The 20,593-nt window shown below is 43.7% G+C and overlaps 1 protein-coding gene across 1 annotated transcript in view; it reads right to left on the reverse strand.

Moving 5' to 3' along the window:
• Nucleotides 1-20,386, reverse strand: part of TENM4 (teneurin transmembrane protein 4) — a 291,782-nt gene extending 271,396 nt beyond the window's left edge. The window contains exon 1 of the mRNA XM_070751518.1: nucleotides 20,066-20,386. The gene's annotated coding sequence lies outside the window, so the exon portion shown is untranslated. The remainder of the gene's footprint in view (nucleotides 1-20,065) is intronic.
• Nucleotides 20,387-20,593: the final 207 nt, after the last annotated feature.

Consider the following 20,593-nt stretch of genomic DNA (forward strand, 5'->3'; position numbering starts at 1 on the left):
GGCTGCTGTGGAACCTGGGCAGCCATTGACAAATGAGCTACAGGAACAAAACAAACAAAGCTTACAAATCAAAAAGCGGCAGAAATTCTCAATGTCAGAGAATCGCATTATTATTATTATTATTATTATTATTATTATTATTATTATTATTATTATTACTATTACTATTACTATTACTACTACTACTACTACTACTATTATTATTATTATTATTATTATTATTATTATTATTATTATTATTATTATTATTATTATTACCGGTTCAGAGAATGGGACCAAATTTTCACCACCGGCTCGCGCGAACCAGTCTGAATTGGTAGCAACACACTGAGATAGACCTCAACTTACAACACAATTGTTGCAAGGATTTCCATTGCTAAACAAGGGCCTATTGTGAGTCGTGCCAATTTTACAATCCTTCTTACCACAGTTGTGGTAAATAGTTTTAGAATGATGCTTGGAAAAAACAATGGCTGCCAATCTGCCTTCCATTGAGAACCTGTATACTGCACGAGTCAAAAAGAGGGCGGTGAAAATATTGACTGACCCCTCACATCCTGGACACAAATTGTGTCAACTCCTACCCTCAAAACATCGCTACAGAGCACTGCACACCAAGACAGCTAGACACAAGAGCAGTTTCCCCCCGAACGCCCTCACTCTGCTAAACAAATAATTCCCTCAACACTGTCAAACTATTCACTAAGTCTGCACTACTATTAATACTAGGGTTTTTTTCACCATTCCTATCATCCTTTTCCTCCCACTTAGGAACTGTATGACTGCAACTTGTGGCTTGTATCCTTAAGATTTGTATTAATATTGCTTGTTTCCTCATTGCTTATTTGACCCCTATGAAAATCATTAAGTGTTGTACCACATCATTCTTGACAAATGTATCTTTTTCTTTTATGCACATTGAGAGCATGTGCACCAAGATAAATTCCTTGTGTGTGCAATCACACTTGGCCAATAAAGAATTCTATTCTATTCTATTCTATTCTGATTTCTTATTCTATTCTATTCTGATTTCTTATTCTATTCTATTCTGATTTCTTATTCTATTCTATTCTGATTTCTTATTCTATTCTATTCAATTCTGATTTATTATTCTATTCTATTCTGATTTATTATTCTATTCTATTCTGATTTATTATTCTATTCTGTTCTGATTTCTTATTCTATTCTATTCTACTCTATTCTGATTTCTTATTCTATTCTATTCTATTCTGATTTCTTATTCTATTCTATTCTGATTTCTTATTCTATTCTATTCTGATTTATTATTCTATTCTATTCTGATTTATTATTCTATTCTGTTCTGATTTCTTATTCTATTCTATTCTATTCTACTTTATTCTGATTTCTTATTCTATTCTATTCTACTCTACTCTATTCTGATTTGTTATTCTATTCTATTCTATTCTGATTTGTTATTCTACTCTATTCTATTCTGTAAAAAAGAAGTCCTAATTTAAGGAAACACAATCCAGAGAAAAACTGAAATAATCCCAACAGCGGATGCGACAGAGAGACAATTTTTTTTTAAAAGAAGCAGGCAAAACTTTAACTCACCTTGGATTAATATTTATGGTTGCAATTGTGATATATGTACAAAGGCCACTGTGGGCCAGTGACTGATTCTCTGATTTTCTAAGGGCCTTATTTTTAGGCCTTCCCGGGAGACACACAATCAGAGTGAATTGTAAATGACAGGAATTGATTAATCAACACAACCCCTATGGTTTCCAAGGTTAATTTTTTAAAATTAAGCATCAGTCTTAGCTAGTGCACAGGACATTTGGTTTGTGTAAGGGAGGACAACATCACAGTGTTGCAGGAATGACAAGATTCAGACCACGGGAGTCAAAATAAGTTTGATTAATTTGCACAAGTAGATTTGGAGCAATAAAGTAGAAGCAAATCTGAACACCTTCTTATGGGAAAGCCAGAAGTTATATCTTGTTTTCCGTTTCTTGTTGGGGCGGGTTCACTGGTCTCTTGCAGAAAAATCTATCTAAGTTTCCTGCAGTTCGTTTGTGGTTCAGCCTACACTTGAAAAGTTCTGAGGTTTGACATTTTCTACTTCTTCTTGTGTTTTCACGCCTCTTAAAGTTTCTACAGAGCTATGACCTACTTTTATTTATTAGAATTGGAATGGTCCATCCAGTCCAACCCCCATGAAAGTCTCAAGTGCTGGAGCTCTCACAACCTACCACATATTTCGGAGTATAGGATGCACCTGTTTCCTCCCTAAAAGAGGCTGATAATTTGGGTGTGTCTTATACTCTGAATGTGTTCTGTCAGGCTCTCTGGTAGAATCCTGTTTTGCCCCCCCCCCCGGGTGGAATCTGCTGATGAAGGCTCCTCTGACCAAGAAGACATGAGTGACAGGGAGGAGGACAGTGTGGCAGACAGCTCAGAAGGAGATCAATTGTCTAGCTCCTCCTTGGATTCAGAACAAGAGTTAAGGATACAGCCACGCATGCGGAGAGCGATGCATAGGCAACAACAACTGAGAGATTATTATCAAAGAAAATGAGGCCACCTGTGGTTGGGTGGGGCTGTGGTCATTAGTGAGGCTGCTATAAAGAGCAGCCTGTGGGTTTGGCCATTGTGGAGGATTATCTGATCGTTGTGTTTCGTGACTGCTTTACTGACTTTGACCTTTTGTGTGCTGATTTTTCCCCACTTTGAAACTAAACCAGAGCAAAGGGTGTTTCACTTTGTGGAAGAAGAAGGACTGTGAATTGCCTCACAGCTGCAAGCTAAGTATCACAGAACTGATAAGGGACTTGTACCAATTACCAGTTTGTTTGGAGACGAGTGCTCTTTGCTATACCAAAAGAGGGCTTGTTTTAAGTGGATTTTCATTATAAAGAACATTGTTTTGAATTTTCAAACGTGTGTGTGTCTGAAATTTGTTCCTGTGAATTTTTGGGAGGATTCTACCAGAGAGCCCAACAGAACAATTTATAACTGCATTACTAACTTAATGATTCGCTTACCAACCGCACTGAGAAAAGTTGTAAAAACTGGGCAAACTCACTTTAACAAATGTTTTCACTTTAGCGATGTAAAATTTGGGCTCAGTTGTGGTCATAACTCGAGGACTTCCTGTAATGATAAATGGGACAGCACCCTGAAACTACACACCTGGTTTCAATGAACAATTTAAGAGGACTGAGTGAAAAATCCAAGCCACTTCCACATTAAAGAGTTTGCTCTCTAAAGAATCAAGACCAACTTTATAAAACATCTGTGTTTACCATGCAGGGTTTAAAATATATTTGGTAAATGGTGGTGAGCAGCCTCCACGCTCAATCTTTAAATAGTTTTTAATTATAGGTAAACCACTGTTTGTTTTTAATTTTAGCTTCCCGCCTATCCGTCCTGGGTGTGTCCTTTAAATTTTATAGTGGTGGTTAATTTATTTTCACTGTCTGTGCATCTTTAATCCCTGCCTTTTACATCCACTGCTAATATTTCCCGCTAAGAAACAGGCAAACTGTAATATTTTTGTGATGCAGATTAAAACAATATTTATTTCTGGTATTTATTCATCATATTTAAATGTTAAAAGCCAGTTTGTGGTGGTCACATTATTGAGAGCAATATGTCTTTTTCACTTATGGTATACACTTCTGAATCCCATATGTTTTATTAATCTACTCAACAATTGCTTGCATAAAGGTTTTTGACATAGGGGACATAGGGGAAGGTTTGGTAGGGAAGGTTTGCCTATTTGCCGATGATTCTAAAGTGTGCAATAGGGTTGATATTCCTGGAGGCGTCTGTAATATGGTAAATGATTTAGCTTTACTAGATAAATGGTCAAAGCAATGGAAACTGCAGTTTAATGTTTCCAAATGTAAAATAATGCACTTGGGGAAAAGGAATCCTCAATCTGAGTATTGTATTGGCAGTTCTGTGTTAGCAAAAACTTCAGAAGAGAAGGATTTAGGGGTAGTGATTTCTGACAGTCTCAAAATGGGTGAGCAGTGCAGTCAGGCGGTAGGGAAAGCAAGTAGGATGTTTGGCTGCATAGCTGGAGGTATAACAAGCAGGAAGAGGGAGATTATGATCCCGCTATATAGAATCCTGGTGAGACCACATTTGGAATACTGTGTTCAGTTCTGGAGACCTCACCTACAAAAAGATATTGACAAAATTGAACGGGTCCAAAGACGGGCTACAAGAATGGTGGAAGGTCTTAAGTATAAAGCGTATCAGGAAAGACTTAATGAACTCAATCTGTATAGTCTGGAGGACAGAAGGAAAAGGGGGGACATGATCGAAACATTTAAATATATTAAAGGGTTAAATAAGGTCCAGGAGGAAAGTGTTTTTAATAGGAAACACAAGAACAAAGGGACACAATCTGAAGTTAGTTGGGGGGGGGGGTGAAATCAAAAGCAACATGAGAAAATATTATTTTACTGAAAGAGTAGTAGATCCTTGGAACAAACTTCCAGCAGACGTGGTTGGTAAATCCACAGTAACTGAATTTAAACATGCCTGGGATAAACATATATCCATCGTAAGATAAAATACAGAAAATAGTATAAGGGCAGACTAGATGGACCATGAGGTCTTTTTCTGCCGTCAGACTTCTATGTTTTTAAAGTTTAAAAAGAAGGTTAGTCCCCCTGCAGTCTTCAGCACTTGAAGCATCAGAAGCAGCATTTGCAATTTAAACAAGCCATTACAACATTGACTAAGATGCTCGGTCTGAACCTCTAAGAAGAAACAAGAAATCAATTTAACTCACACAAGTTTTCTGATGGTGTAATTTCAAAGGAAGCTGGGAGCTCAACCCTTGCGTAAAGTGTATTTTAAGGTGAAACAATAATCATAGGTTAACTTTGACTTCAGGTAGGAATTAAGCCATTGACACGTTTCCTTCTAAGTCTTCTGACCCTGAAGGATAAACTCAAACTACCTGGGAGTAACTCAGAATAATGTTTAGACCATGTGAAAAATAAATGGCCATACCCAAATTTTAATGTCAATACCACTGAAGGCGAATGAGAACAATTGCCCAGGAGCACTGAGGTTTCTAACACACCTTTGCATTAATTATTTGATGCAAAGGTGTATTGGAAACGTAAGATTGTATTGTATTGTTTTATGTCCTGCTTGAAAAAGAAAAAAAAAAGGAATAGAAAGTATTGGCTGCAGACTATGATGTAATCAAAAGTGTTTCTATTATTTTTATTATTTTTATTTATGCATTTGTCCAATACACAAATACATAGGAAGAAAAATAGACATGTAGTAATATATATAAGGGTAAAAGTGAACTTAGAGGAGAGGATATATGAAAGGAAGAGAATATATAGTGATCCCCCGGTTATTGCGTCCCCGGCCATTGCGAACGGGCTACATCGCGATTTTTCAACCCGGAAGTAAAAACACCATCTGCGCATGCACGCCCTTTTCCTATGGCCACGCATGCGTAGATGGTGTTCCCCGCCGGGCAGATCAGCTGCTGGGCGGCTTCCCTGGGTCTTCCCCCTCTTGCTGGCGGGAGGGCGAGAAGCCCCCCCAGCACCCGCTCGCCCGCCGTTCGCCCGCCGTTCGCCCGGCCACCCGCCATTTGCTCGCTGCTCGCCCGGCCACACCCGGGTTGGGGGTTCGGGGGGTGTGTGGTAGGAAGCCCCCCATGCCGGCGGAGACCTTTTAAAACACCCGTGCCGCTTCCCAGCTGAGTCCTCAAGCCAAGCGCAGAAGTTAGCCTTGAATCCCTTTGAATCCCGCTGCTTCTGCTGGATACGGGCGATGGGGGGGCGAGCTGCCACACCCCTGGCTTCCGCACCGCTCGTCCCACCCACCGCCCGTATCCAGCAGAAGCTGCTGGATTCAAAGTGCTGGGGTGGGGGGCTGTCGGGACCCCCCCCCCACCCCAGCACTTTGAATCCCGCCGCTTCTGTTGGATACGGGCGATGGGGGGGCGAGCTGCCACAGCCCCTGGCTTCCTCACCGCTCGTCCCACCCACCGCCCGTATCCAGCAGAAGCTGCTGGATTCAAAGTGATTCAGGGAACAGAATGGAGCCTTCCGCGGCGGGGCTGGTAGGAGGGGAGCCGAGGGGATAACCGAGCCCAGCCCCATGGCATTCGCCTTCCTCCCGCCTGCAGCCAAGTGATCGTGGGCTCCTTCGCAACCTCAGAGAGCTTCCTGGTTTTTGTGAGCTTTCATGCCCAGGAAGCTCTCCGAGGTTGCGAAGGAGCCCAGGATCACTCGGCTGCGGGTGGCAGGAAAGCGAATGTCACGGGGCTGGGCTCGGCTCCCCCCCCTTATCAGCCCCGCCGTGGAACGCTCCATTCTGTTCCCTGCCGGCCCGATTGAGCGGCCGGCGGTCTCCATTCAGGGAACAGAATGGAGCCTTCCGCGGCGGGGCTGGTAGGAGGGGAGCCGAGGACGGAACCGAGCCCAGCCCCGTGGCATTCGCCTTCCTCCCGCCTGCAGCCGAGTGATCGTGGGCTCCTTCGCAACCTCAGAGAGCTTCCTGGTTTTCGTGAGCTTTCATGCCCAGGAAGCTCTCCGAGGTTGCGAAGGAGCCCAGGATCACTCGGCTGCGGGCGGCAGGAAAGCGAATGTCACGGGGCTGGGCTCGGCTCCCCCCCCCTTACCAGCCTCGCCGCGGAACGGACACCCCCCCACCCCCCCACCCCAGCACTTTGAATCCCGCCGCTTCTGCTGGATACGGGCGATGGGGGGGCGAGCTGCCACAGCCCCTGGCTTCCGCACCGCTCGTCCCACCCACCGCCCGTATCCAGCAGAAGCTGCTGGATTCAAAGTGATTCAGGGAACAGAATGGAGCCTTCCGCGGCGGGGCTGGTACGAGGGGAGCCGAGGGGATAACCGAGCCCAGCCCCGTGGCATTCGCCTTCCTCCCGCCTGCAGCCGAGTGATCGTGGGCTCCTTCGCAACCTCAGAGAGCTTCCTGGTTTTCGTGAGCTTTCATGCCCAGGAAGCTCGCCGAGGTTGCGAAGGAGCCCAGGATCACTCGGCTGCGGGCGGCAGGAAAGCGAATGTCACGGGGCTGGGCGCTAGCTCTCGCCGCTTTCGAGCTGAGTCCTGAAGCGAATTCGCTTCAGGACTCATCTCGAAAGCCCGCTAGCGAGGAGCCGAAGATTGGGGGCGGCGCGGCTGTTTTAAAACGTCGCCGCCGGCATGGGGGGCTTGCCAGCACCCCCCGGACCCCCAACCCGGGTTTGGGGGGCTGCTAGGAAGCCCCCCATGCCGGCGGCGACGTTTTAAAACAGCCGCGCCGCCCCCAATTATTCGGCTCCTCGCTAGCGCTGCGGAAGTTAAAAACACCATCTGCACATGCGCAGATGGTGTTTTTACTTCCGCAGCGCTACTTCGCGAAAACCCGCTCGTTGCGGGGGGTCCTGGAACGGAACCCTCGCAACGAGCGGTGGATCACTGTATATGATAAATGAGAGAAAGGAAAGACAATTGGACAGGGGACGAAAGGCACACCAGTGCACTTATGCACGCCCCTTACTGGTCTCTTAGGAACCTGGAGAGGTCAATCGTGGAGAGTCTAAGGGAGAAATGTTGGGGGTTGGGGGTTGACACTATTGAGTCCGGTAATGAGTTCCACGCTTCGATAACTCGATTGTAGAAATCATATTTTTTGCAGTCAAGTTTGGAGCGGTTCGTATTAAGTTTGAATCTGTTGTGTGCTCTTATGTTATTGCGGTTGAAGCTGAAGTAGTCATTAACCGGTAGGACGTTGCAGCATATGATCTTGTGGGCAATGCTCAAATCGTGTTTTAGGCGCCGTAGTTCTAGGCTTTCTAGGCCCAGGATTATTAATCTATTTTCGTAGGATATTCTGTTTCGAGTGGAGGAGTGAAGGGCTCTTCTGATGAAATATCTGTGGACATTTTCAAGGGTGTTGATGTCTGAGATGTGGTATGGGTTCCAGATTGTCTCTACAGTTAAAGAGATCTTGATGGACAGCTCAATGAAGATGTCAACCCAGTGTGCAGCAGCAGTAAAAAAAGCAAATTCGATACTTGGCATGATTAGGAAGGGAATCGAAAATAAGTCAGTAAGTGTTGTATTACCTCTGTACAAATTGATGGTGAGACCACGCTTGGAGTACTGTGTACAGTTCTGGTCACCGCACTTCAAGAAAGATATAATGGAACTGGAAAAGGTGCAAAAAAGGGCAACAAGAATGATCAAGGAAATGGAGCCCCTCCCTTATGAAACCAGGTTGCAACGCCTTGGTCTCTCCAGCCTTGAAAGACGGCGTTGATCGAAGTGTATAAAACTATGCATGGGATAGAAAAGGTGGATAGAGAAAAATTCTTTTCTCTATCACACAATACTAGGACGAGGAGGCCCTCTCTAAAGCTCATAGGTAAGAAAGTGAGGACAAATCAAGGGGAATATTTCTTCACCTAGAGGGTCCTTGGTTGATGGAATTCACTTCCAGAAGAGGTCGTGACAGCTGTCAGCCTGGATAGCTTCAAGGCAGGATTAGACAGATTCATGGATGCCAAGTGTATCGGTGGTTATTGAAACGGATGTCCATTTGCCGCCTCTATGTTGGTTGAGGCAGGCAGGATTCCCTTGAGTACCATTTGTTGGGGGTCAGGGGAAAGGGAGGGTTTTGCCTTCTCTTTCTGCTGAAGATCCCCATGGACAATTGGTGGGCCACTATGTGACACAGAATGCTGGACTCGATGGGCTTTGGACTGATTCAGCATGGTTCTTCTTAGGTTCTTATGTACAGTTGACCTGTCCCCTTTTCGAAGAGGATTGTATGGGGCGTGCATAAGTGCACCATTGTGCCTACGCCCCCCCTCCGCCATGATCTGCCTAGGTTAGCCCAGTTCCCAAAGATACAGTTTTCATTTAATTCCACACGTCCCTAAAATAGAAAATGGTTTTAGTGGGTCACCGTCTCTTTTTGCAATGTGCTACTTTCCCGAACCGCCAACCCCAAATTCCACTTGGCCTTCATTAAAAACACAAGACAACCCGAAACCCGGGATGCAACTCTGGCGCTGTTCCTTGCAATTAGCATCTTCCTCCAAGCTACATAAATTTCATGCATTTAATATATTGTTATCTCCCATCTGTTTACATTAATTTTCATTTCTTACAATAATCCACTGTATCGAAAGCGGAGGCAGTTTCTTTCTTTTCCTCTTTTTCCACCCCTTTATTTCTAGTTGTTTTTTCCTTCCCCTTCCTTGGTTTTCTATGAAAGCCTTCAGGGAAACACGCGGCTTTTGATCGCTCTGCGCTTTGATGTGAGCAAACGTTTTAAGTCCTGGGCTGGTAAGAATCTCTTGACGTATTCATTAATGATGCAAGTTCTTTTCTTTTTCTTTGTATCTTCTATTTATAATTTAGGTTGGTGCGTATTTTATCATCCGTATAGTCAGGGAGACAAAAGAGAGAGGGGAGAAAGAGAGAGAGAGAGAGGGAGAGAGAGAGGTGGGGAGTGGGAGAAAGAGGGAAGAAGAAAGAGAGAGAAAGGGAGAGAGGGAGAGAGAGGTGGGGAGTGGGAAAAAGAGGGAGGAAGAAAGAGAGATAAAGGGAGAAAGGGAGGGAGAAAGAGAAAAAAGCGAGAAAGGAAAAGGGGATGGGAGAAAGAGAGGGGAGAGAAAGGAGGAGGAGGAGAAAGAGAGAGGGAGGGAGGGGATGGGATGGGAAAAAGAGAGGGGGAGAGAGAGAAAGGGAGAAAGAGGGAGAGGGGAGAAAGGGAGGAGGAAAGGGGAAAAGGAAGAAAGGGAAAGGGGAGGGGAGAAAGAGGGGAGAAAGAGCGAGGGGAGAAAGAGAGAAAGGGAGGGGGAGAGAGAGAGGGAGGGAGAGAAAGAGGGAGGGGAGAAAGAGAGAAAGGGTGGGGGAAAAGGGAGGGAGAGAAAGGGAGGGAGAGGGAGAAAAAGGAAGAAAGGGAAGGGATGGGAGAAAGGGGGGAGTGAGAGGGAGGGGAAGAAAGAGAGAGGGGAGGAGAAAGAGGGAGAGAGAAAGGGAGAAAGAGGGAGAGGGGAGAAAGGGAGGGGGAAAGGGGAAAAGGAAGAAAGTGAAAGGGGATGGGAGAAAGAGGGGAGAAAGAGTGATGGGAGAAAGAGAGAAAGGGAGGGGGAGAGAGAGAGAGGGAGGGAGAGAGAGAAAGAGGGAGGGGAGAAAGAGAGAAAGGGAGAGGGAGGGGAAAAAGAGAGGGAGGGAGAGAAAGGAAGGGAGGGGGAGAAAAAGGAAGAAAGGGAAGGGATGGGAGAAAGGGGGGAGAGAGAGGGAGGGGAAGAAAGAGAGAGGGGAGGAGAAAGATGGAGAGAGAAAGGGAGAAAGAGGGAGGGAGAGAAAGGGAGGGAGAAGGAGAAAAAGGAAGAATGGGAAGGGATGAGAGAAAGAGGAGGGAGGGGAGGGGGAGAAAGTGGGAGAGAGAGAGTGAGATAGGGATAAAAATGAAGGGGAGAAAGAGGGAGATAAGGGGAGGTGGGAGAGACAGGAAGAGGGATGAAGGGAAGGAGGAAGAGAAAAAGAGAGAAAGGGAAAAGGGATGGTAGAAAGAGGAGAAAGAGAGAAAAGGAAGAGGGAGAAAGGGGGGGCAGGGCAGGGAAAAGTCGGTTTGCACAGGTGTGAAATGAAGGTGGGGAAAACTACAAGCAGGTGGACCTCGAATTGTTATCATTCATCTAGTGACCACTGGAAGTGAAAACCACACTAAAGAGTGACTTAATCATTGAAATATGAGCCAAAAGTGTTTCCCAACCTTGGCAGTTTGAAGATATTTGGACTTCAACTCCCAGAATTCACCGAACACACAGTTCTTACTACAAATAAATCAGCACAAAATGAGCAGAAGAATACAGAGGGGAAGAATCACGCTTCTGGCTCCCCCTTGTGGCAATTCCCAACATTAACTCTTAAAGCCATAGTGTTTCAATACGCAAAAACATTCATTATTAGATTGTTTATATACCTCGCTTTTCGCAGGGGATGCGTTCCAAGACCACCCGTGAAAAAAGAATTTCCATGAAGTAGAGGAAAGGCATTTTTTATACATTTAACGAGTCTTTGGACTTTTAAAACCCACCCTTTGCATTAAACAGTCATTCTATAATGTTTCTCAGCTGGAACTACACGTGATATCCTACCAGTTTCTTTAATAGAGTATAGTAGCACTGTAGAAGAATTTTATTAATTTTTAATGGATTTAAAATTTTCAATGGATTTAATGGATTTGAGTCTACGGAGAGGGGTGGCATACAAATCTAATAAATGAATGAATGAATGAATGAATGAATGAATGAATGAATGAATGAATAAAATAAATAAATTAAGCCCCCTTTGAAAACCCGTGAAGTAGCGAATCCGCAAAGGATGAACCGTGAAGTAGCGAGGGATTACTGTAGTGCCAAACCCAACTGTTACATACAGAGTAGTACTAACACTCCAGAAGTTGTGAATGCTCCAACACTGGAGGTTTTAAAAAAGACGTTGGATAGCTATTTGTCTGAAGTGGTGTAGGGTTTCCTGCCTAAGCAGGGGGTTGGACTAGAAGACCTCCAAGGTCCCTCCTCAATCTTGCCATTTTAGCAGCCTTGCAACATAGGCTGCAACATCCTGCCTGTCAACAACTACTTCAGCTTCAACCGCAATAACACAAAAGCACGCAACAGGTTCAAACTTAATATCAACCGCTCCAAACTTGACTGTAAAAAAATATGACTTTAGCAATCGAGTTGTTGAAGCATGGAACTCATTACCAGACTCTGTGGTGTCAACCCCCAACCCCCAACATTTTTCCCTTAGACTTTCCATGGTTGACTTCTCCAGATTCCTTAGAGGTCAGTAAGGGGCGAGCATAAGTGCACTCGTGTGCCTTCCGTCCCCTGTCCAATTGTCTCTCCTATATTTTATATATCTTTTCTCCCATCCATATATCCTTCTTCTACTCTTCATTGATGTATTCTATTCTCATATCTCTTCTTCTATCCCTTCCCTGATATTTACTACTACAACTTTCAATTTGTATTGGACAAAATCAATCAATAAAAATAAAATAAATAAATAACCTTGCTGATATGGTCAGACATACTGACCTATCAAGTCCTAGCTGTTGCTAAAAAAGAAATTTCAGCTGAGCTGGGGGATAAAGGCAGCTCAAGGGAAACAGAGCTCAAGGAGACTTGGAAACACACAAGTTTTGTCTGAACGGGAAACTAAGCAAACAAGATTCCAGAGGACGAGGGGAGCAAACAGGAGAGAGGACAATGGAGGCTCTCCAAGCCAAACAATGTGGAGCCCTGGGGAACAGATTTAGCAGGAGCATTATGAGATGGAGCCGGCGGTGTGTTTAGAAGGTTGACCCCAATGTGCTGAGAAGTCTGCTCTTGGCTTGGGTGGCTTGTTTGCCATTCTCTTACACAAAAAGTGGCTTTGTAAACAAGGGACAAGGGACGCCCACTCTACTTGCTTGCAAACTTTGTGTCTACTCCGTTAGTCGAGCGGGGCTCAGTTGAACCTCTTGCCAAGGACTTGCTTTGACTTGAAGACGTTACTGGGCTCCATTTGGTTCTTTGTTTTAATGGAAACTTTGGATAGGTTGGTGTTTCTTGGCCATGGTAACTTTAAGAGGCGTAGACTTCAACTCCCAGAGTTCCCCAAACAGCACAGCATGGAATTCTCATGGGATTCTCATGGAATACTCAAAGAATTCTCACTGACTTCTCATGGAATACTCAAAGAATTCTAAATACTCAACGAATTCTCACAGAATACTCAAAGAATTCTCATAGAATACTCACCATACTTGATTAATTTTCCCTCTTACCAAGAACCATTTTCTACTTAAGAACCCGAGCCTGGAAAATTTTCCCAGGAAATTTGAGAGCGGCACGAAGGCCCGCCCAGTTTCCTGCCATTCCCACTTTAATCCTGGCCATCTCGGGCTATTCTGGGCTGCCAGAGGAGCCTTTTGGTGGCGATTAAGGAGGCTTTGGCAGCCCAGAGAGAACAAAGCATTTTCCTTTCTCTGGCCGCTTGGAGAGGGAATAAACCTCTGCCAGCGCCCAGAGAAAAGAAACGCTCCCTTCACTCTGGGCAGTGACTGTCCTCCTCCTCTTCTTCCTCCTCCTCCTTCTCCTACCCAAATTCCGAGCTTTTATTTCTTTCCTAATGGGTTTGCACGCATTATTTGCTTTTACATTGATTCCTATGGGAAAAATTGCTTCTACTTACAAACTTTTCTACTTAAGAACCTGCTCATAGAAGGAATTAAGTATATAAGAAGAGGTACCACTGTATCAACAAATAGACAGGCCAAACCTCCTTAAAATACCAAATTCTCTCTATGCATTGTTCCTGTAAAAAAAAAAGAAATTCCACATTGGAACAATCCTTACCGAGCAATTCGCCTTGAGAAAATTGAGAAATTGCATTCTACATTCTGGTTAATTATTTTTCGTTTTCACTTCCTCGCTCCCTAAATCAGAATGTGGCACACTCTAATAGGAAAATTGAATGTTTGGGAGCCTTGACATTTGTTTTAATTTGCTGTTTCTGTTGGGATTCCGCTGGTTATTCCACTTTTCAAATCTTCCATCGGGGTAAAATGTCAGCTCGATTAACATCCCAAATGCATCTACCGAAGGGATACCAACCAGAATAATAAAAGTATAAAAAAAGAAAAAAAGCACAAAATATAAATACGACAAAGGATATGTCTATGGAGATTCTCAGTCATCCAGGTTCCAAAGGTCTTTTTTCAGGAGGTAAATGGAGGCATTTGCCCAGGTTCACCTGGTGCACCGGTGTTGTGGTTAGCTCTGGCCCAGCTCCTGCCCCAAGGACTGTGGATGTGGGGGAGACATCCACATGCTGCAGGCCTGTTTTGCCCCCGGTGGAATCTGCTGATGAAGGCTCCTCTGACCAAGAAGACATGAGTGACAGGGAGGAGGCAAGTGGGACAGACAGCTCAGAAGGAGATCAATTATCTAGCTCCTCCTTGGATTCAGAACAAGAGTTAATGATACAGCCACACATGCGGAGAGCGATGCATAGGCAACAACAACTGAGAGATTATTATGAAAGAAAATGAGGCCACCTGTGGTTGGGTTGGGTGATTAGTGAGGCTGCTATAAATAGCAGCCTATGGGTTTGGCCATTGTGGAGGATTATCTGATCTTTGTGTTTCGTACCTGCTTTGCTGCGTTTGACTTTTTGTGTGCTGATTTTTCCCCGCTTTGAAACTAAACCAGAGCAAAGTGTGTTTCACTTTGTGAAAGAAGAAGGACTGTGAATTGCCTCACAGCTGCAAGCTAAGTATCACAGAACTGATAAGGGACTTGTATAAATTACCAGTTTGTTTGGAGACGAGTGCTCTTTTCTATACCAAAAGAGGGCTTAGTTTAAGTGAATTTTCATTATAAAGAACATTGTTTTGAATTTTCAAACGTGTGTGTGTCTGAAATTTGTACTTGTGAATTTTGGGGAGGATTCTACCAGAGAGCCCGACAGAACAACCGGTTGTGGCCCTATTTGAACAGGGAGTCATTGCTCACAGTCACTCATGCCCCCATCACCTCGAGGTTTGACTACTGTAATGCTCTCTACATGGGGCTACCTTTGAAGAGTGTTCGGAAACTTCAGATCGTGCAGAATGCGGCTGCGAGAGCAATCGTGGGCTTTCTTAGATATGCCCACGTCTCGTCAACACTCCGCGGCCTGCACTGGCTGCGGATCAGTTTCTTTTCACAATTCAAAGTGTTGGTAATGACCTATAAAGCCCTACATTGGTAAATCCACAGGAACTGAATTGAAGCACGCCTGGGATAAACATATATCCATCCTAAGATAAAATACAGGAAATAGTATAAGGGCAGACTAGATAGACCAGGAGGTCTTTTTCTGCCGTCAATCTTCTATGTTTCTATCTTTGTAAATCCAACCCAACCCAACCCTACCCCACCCCACCCCACCCAACCCAACCCAACAGAACACAATCCAACTCAATCCAATCTATCAAACCTACATGAGGCATCAGCTGCATAAGTGAAGAGAATACTACAGCCACATCGCTGCATTTTATAAAACTGCTTTAACTTACTGTTCCTTTATTATCCCTTTTAAATTTCACTGTTAAACTATTCTGAAATGTTTTATGGGGAGCCGTATATCAGTCTTCTAAATCAATAACGCATGCACACATAACATCTTTTATTATCTATTCATCATCCATGCAAATCAAATAACATTTAAAAAATATTCCTAACTGCTAGCTATACCGATTAAAAATTTAGCCTAAGTACAAGCACAGAAAGCTTGGCTTTGCAATGCAGGGAAATTAATTTGGAAAAGCTGTTTAAAGCAGGCAGGAGGCAGGAATTTTGCTTCTGTTAGCCCTTGATAGGACAGGCATGAAAGTCTTGGGGGAAAAAATATTCGGACTGACAATGTGTCTCTATGTCTGCAAATATCAGAGTTGTGATAAATCAGAGGTCTTCAAACTTGGTAACTTTAAGACTTGTGGACTTCTACAGAATTATTGAGTCTGTCATCTTCACCACTATAACTGTCTGATTTGGTTCTGCAACCCAACAAGACCGACACAGACTTCAGAGGAGAATCAGAACTGCAGAAAAAACAATTGCTGCCCACCTGCCTTCCATTGAGGACCTGTGTACTGCACGAGTCAAAAAGAGGGTGGTGAAAATATTTACTGACCCTTCGCATCCTGGGCACAAATTGCTTCAACTCCTACCTTCAAAACGTCGCTACAGAGCACTGCACACCAAGACAACTAGACACAAGAACAGTTTTCCCCCGAAATGCCATCACTCTGCTAAACAAATAATTCCCTCAACACTGTCAAACTATTCACTAAGATTGCATTACAATTACTATTAGTCTTCTCATTGTTCCTATCATCCATCTCCTCCTACTTATGCCTGTATGACTGTAACTTGTTGCTTGTAGCCTTACGATTTATATTAATATTGACTGTTTCCCCATTGCTTTTTTGTAGCCTATGACAATCATTAAGCGTTGTTCCTCATGATTCTTGACAAATGTATCTTTTTCTTTTATGTACACTGAGAGCATCTGCACCATTGACAAATTCCTTGTGTGTCCAATCACACTTGGCCAATAAAGATTTCTATTCTATTCTATTCTATTCTATTCTAGTCTCGTCTAGTCTATTCCATTCCACTCAATATTTTCTATTCTATTCTATTCTATTCTATTCTCATCTAGTCTATTCCATTCCATTCCACTCAATATTTTCTATTCTATTCTATTCTGTTCTATTCTATTCTTGTCTAGTCTATTCCATTCCACTCAATATTTTCTATTCTATTCTATTCTATTCTATTCTATTCTATTCCATTCCACTCAATATTTTCTATTCTATTCTATTCTATTTTCAGGGGATGTCTCTTTTTGGGGGAAACAGGGTACCCAGCTAACACAAAAATGAAAAACCACAAAGAAGGGAATAACGAGGGCAGCAACCACGCAGCTTCAAAACTATCCGAGCGGGGAATTTAATTCTTCAGCTGTTGCTATTCTTGCTTTGGCTGGCTGGGCTTCATAAACCAATTTTAACAGCTGGATAGCTTGTGAAAAACTTCCAGGTTCGGTTAGGAATAGAAAAAAAAAAAGGAAGAACAAAATAATAATTTTAAAAAACACCCCACCAATGGCCAGTTTGCAAGTCTCCTTTGAGATTCCCCCACATATAAAACAGGAGTGGAAAAACTGGATTTTGTGCAAAGATTTGCCTGTTACACACCGCACTGTGCAAAAGTCCTGGACCACTGCTAGGTTTGTTGTTGTAGCAATGGTAGAGTGATAGCTAAATAATTATGTCTCGGTTGCCTTGTATAACCCGAAAATACAGGGAATTTGTATGCACTATTCAAAACAAAGGAAAAGGCAGAAAAAATAGTTTCTCTAAGTTAAAGTATTTTGTTTGAGCTCCCCTTACACACACACACACATGAGCAACAGCACATACCTGTGGCTCCGGTAACCCTAAATGCAGCATTATTCCAGTATTTTAGGGGCTGCCACAAAGAAGAGGGGTCAAGTTATTCCCCAAAGCACCAGAAGGCAGGGCAAGAAGCAATTTGTGGAAACTATCAAGAGTTGAGATTCCCTTTGGACTGCATACTTGGAAACGTCTAAGCAACAAACCAAGAAACCAACCAATCTTGTAGCTGCAAAAATAAAATCTAACAATTTCCATAATTCCATAATCATTCTCCCTCTTTTCTCTCTATCTGTGTGAAAGATATATATGTGATACATACATACATACAGTACATACATACATATATATATATATATATATATATATATCACGTTTTTGCTGTATATATATATATATATATATATATATATATATATATGTATATACACAGAGAGAGAGAGAGAGAGAGAGAGAGAGAGAGAGAGAGAGAGAGCAAATGAGTGGGGGACAGAGGCAGAGAGAGAAAGAGAAAGAGAAAGAGTGAGAGAACAAGAAAGAGAGAGAGAGAAAGAGAGAGAAAGAAATAAAGAGGAAGAGAGTGAGAGAGTGAGAGAGAGAAAAAAAGAGAGAAAAAGAGGGAGGGAGAAAGAAGAAGAGAGAAATGGGGAGAGAGAAAGAGAAAGAGGGAGAGAGAGAAAGAAAAAAGGGAGAGAAGAAAAGAGAGAGAGAGAAGGAGAAGGGAGAGAAAGAGAGAGAAAAAGTGTAAAAAAGAGTGAGAAAGAGAGACAGAGAGAAAGAGAGAGAAAGAAAGAAAGAAAGAAAGAAAGAGGAGGAAAGTGAGAAAGAGAGAAAAAGAGATAGAAAAAGAGACAGACAAACAGGAAAAAAAACAGAAGGAAAGAGAAAGAGAGAGTGACAGAGCGAGCCACCAATATCCAGCTGAAGTTTTCCAATACCCGTAGATCTCTCAATCCCTACCCTGCAGACCCAAACTCAGTAGACAAATCGGCCTGGAATTCAAAACCAAATTCCAGATTTCATAAATATTGACGCAGCTGCCCCTTGCCCTTTTTGCCTGCAGTGAGAGAAAACACTGATTTATCCCAGTGGCCATAAGGAGCTCTCCACTTCCTTTTTTAAAAAAGCCTGGGGATTGCGAGGAAGGTGGGTGTTTTGAGGCTTACCTCTCTCAGATGCTCTGGCCTTTTGGCTCACCTAAAGCCTACACCGAAGGGCTTGGTTTGCAGAGAAATATTCCTAATTCTTTTCCCATGGAGATCCGTTCCAGAGTGGGACCAGGAACATTTGTTGGAGGAATATCCAAAAATCCAGCAGGTCTACATGTTAACAACACACCAGCCTGGCAAGGAATTGTGTGTCCTGCTGCACAACTTGAAGGAAGAGGTCAAAGCCATTGTGTTGCCCTTCTCGACCCCCTTTTTTCAGGGTGGGGGGAAAGTGGAAGGGGGACCAAAATCCCCCCTTCTTAGCAAGGCTGTATCTTTCTCGCAGAGGTCCTGGAGCCAAAAGCCTCCTTGGGGGCTGCCGTTTGGCTCCTGGTTTCTCATTATTTGCACTTTTCTCTCTTGGGATGCCTTCAAAAAGGTCTTTCTCGGAAGACCCGCCCCGTGGCAGCCCCCCTCCTTTCCTCTCCGTCCAGGAGTTCCTGGTGATAGAGAGATACTCTCCTGGTTTAAGGCAGGGCCCAGGTGGTGTCAGGAGGGAAGGGAAGGGAAAAGGAGAGAGGAAAGGAGAGGAGAGGACATACAGTGGTACCTCTACCTACAAATGCCTCTACTTATGAACTTTTCTAGATAAGAACCGGGTGTTCAAGCTTTATTTTGCCTTTTCTAAAGAACCATTTTCCACTTATAAACCTGTTCTGCCGGGCTCTCTGGTAGAAGCCTCCCGAAAATTCACGGGTACAAATTTCAGACACACACACGTTTGAAAAATCAAAACAATGTCCTTCATCACAAAATGCAAAAGAAACAAAGCACCCTTTTTGTATTGCAAAGAGCACTCGTCCCAAAACAACCTGGTAGTCTGTACAATCCCCTTAATCAGTCCTTAAGTACTTAGCTAGTAGCTGTGAAGAAATGTCACAGCCCTCCTTATTCCCACGAAGTGAAACACACACACACTTTACTCTGCTTTGGTGTCAAAGGCGTGAAAAATCCACAAACAAAGTTCAGACAGTGAGGCACAATCCTGAAGAACTGCGATCAGATAATCTTCCACAACAGCCAGACTAGCACGCTGCTATTTATAGCAGCAGCTCTAATTGCTGGAGCCCCACCCAAACACAGGTGGCCTCTCTTATCTCCTGTAATATGTCCTCAATTGGTCTCTTCGATGCATAAGTCTGTGCCTGCGTGGGTCTAACACTTCGTCATCCGAATCGACCGAAGATAATGGTGATTGGCTTCCTGGGCTGTGTGCTAAGCCCCCCTCTTCCAAGTCACCCCCACCTTCTTCTTCGTCCGAGGAAACTGCACTCCCTGACTCTGCCGGCAACAAAACAGGCCTAGAATATGTTGATGTTTCCGCTGCACCTCCACATTCCCTGGGGCAGGAGCTGGGCCAGAGCCAACCACAACACAAACCCGAGCCTCCAAAACTGTACCCAGAAAAGGCAGGGGGAAACCTCTGTGGGGCCTCTCTAGGAATCTCCTGGGAGGAAACAGGGCCGGAAAAGGTGGGGAGAAGCCTCTATGGGGCCTCTCTAGGAATCTCCTGGGAGGAAGCAGGGCCTCCACCATCCCTGTGGTTTCCCCAATCATTTGTTTTTAAATTGATTCCTATGGGAAAAATTGCTTCTTCTTACAAACTTTTCTACTTAAGTACCTGGTCATGGAATCAATTAAGTTTGTAAGTAGAGGTATCACTGTATCATATTTTTTGGAGTATAAGACACACCAGAATATAAAACGCACCTTAGTTTTTGAGGAGGAAAATAGGAAAAAATAATCTCCTTACCAGGTATTCATCTCGCCAGCGTCCTTAGCCAGCACATTATTTTATCCGCTGGTTAGGGCTTTAAAAAAACTTTATTTGGAGAGAGTAACAATGAAAGAGCTTGCAAACCAGTAAGAGGTGGGAAAATCATTAGTACCTTGAAAGAAACATTCCGAGCAAATAGAGCAATGGAAAAAATCCCTGCAAAGACTTAGGGCTTGGAAAACATTCTTCGCAGAGAGTACTTCTTTGTGGCAACGCCTGAGATATTGGAAGACTTCTATCATGTCTCCCCTGGTCCTTCTTTTCACCATGAAAGCAGATTCAAGTTCAATTTCAGCAACTTTCTCTAGGTCTTGCATGGATTCAAGGAATCAAGGTCTCCAGTTTGGGTTCAATTGCAGCATTAAATCGCTTTGGACCTCTGAAGTATGGCCATGTCCATCTTGTATTGTCTCAAAGGGTTCATAGCCCCCATCCCTCTCCCTCTCTTCTCTGTCTTTCTTTCTTTCTGTCTCTTTCTTTCTGTCTCTCGGCCTGCCTACCTTCCTCTTTCTCTCCTCTTCTCTTATCTCTCTGTCTCTCCCTTTTCTTTGTTTTTTCTTTCTTTCTTTCTTTCTCTTTTTCTCTATCTCTTTTTCTTTCTCCTTCTCTCTGCCTGCTTGTCTCCCTCTCTCCTTCTCTC

This window comes from Erythrolamprus reginae, chromosome 4 (genome assembly GCF_031021105.1).
Source record: "Erythrolamprus reginae isolate rEryReg1 chromosome 4, rEryReg1.hap1, whole genome shotgun sequence".
NCBI lineage: Eukaryota > Metazoa > Chordata > Lepidosauria > Squamata > Dipsadidae > Erythrolamprus > Erythrolamprus reginae.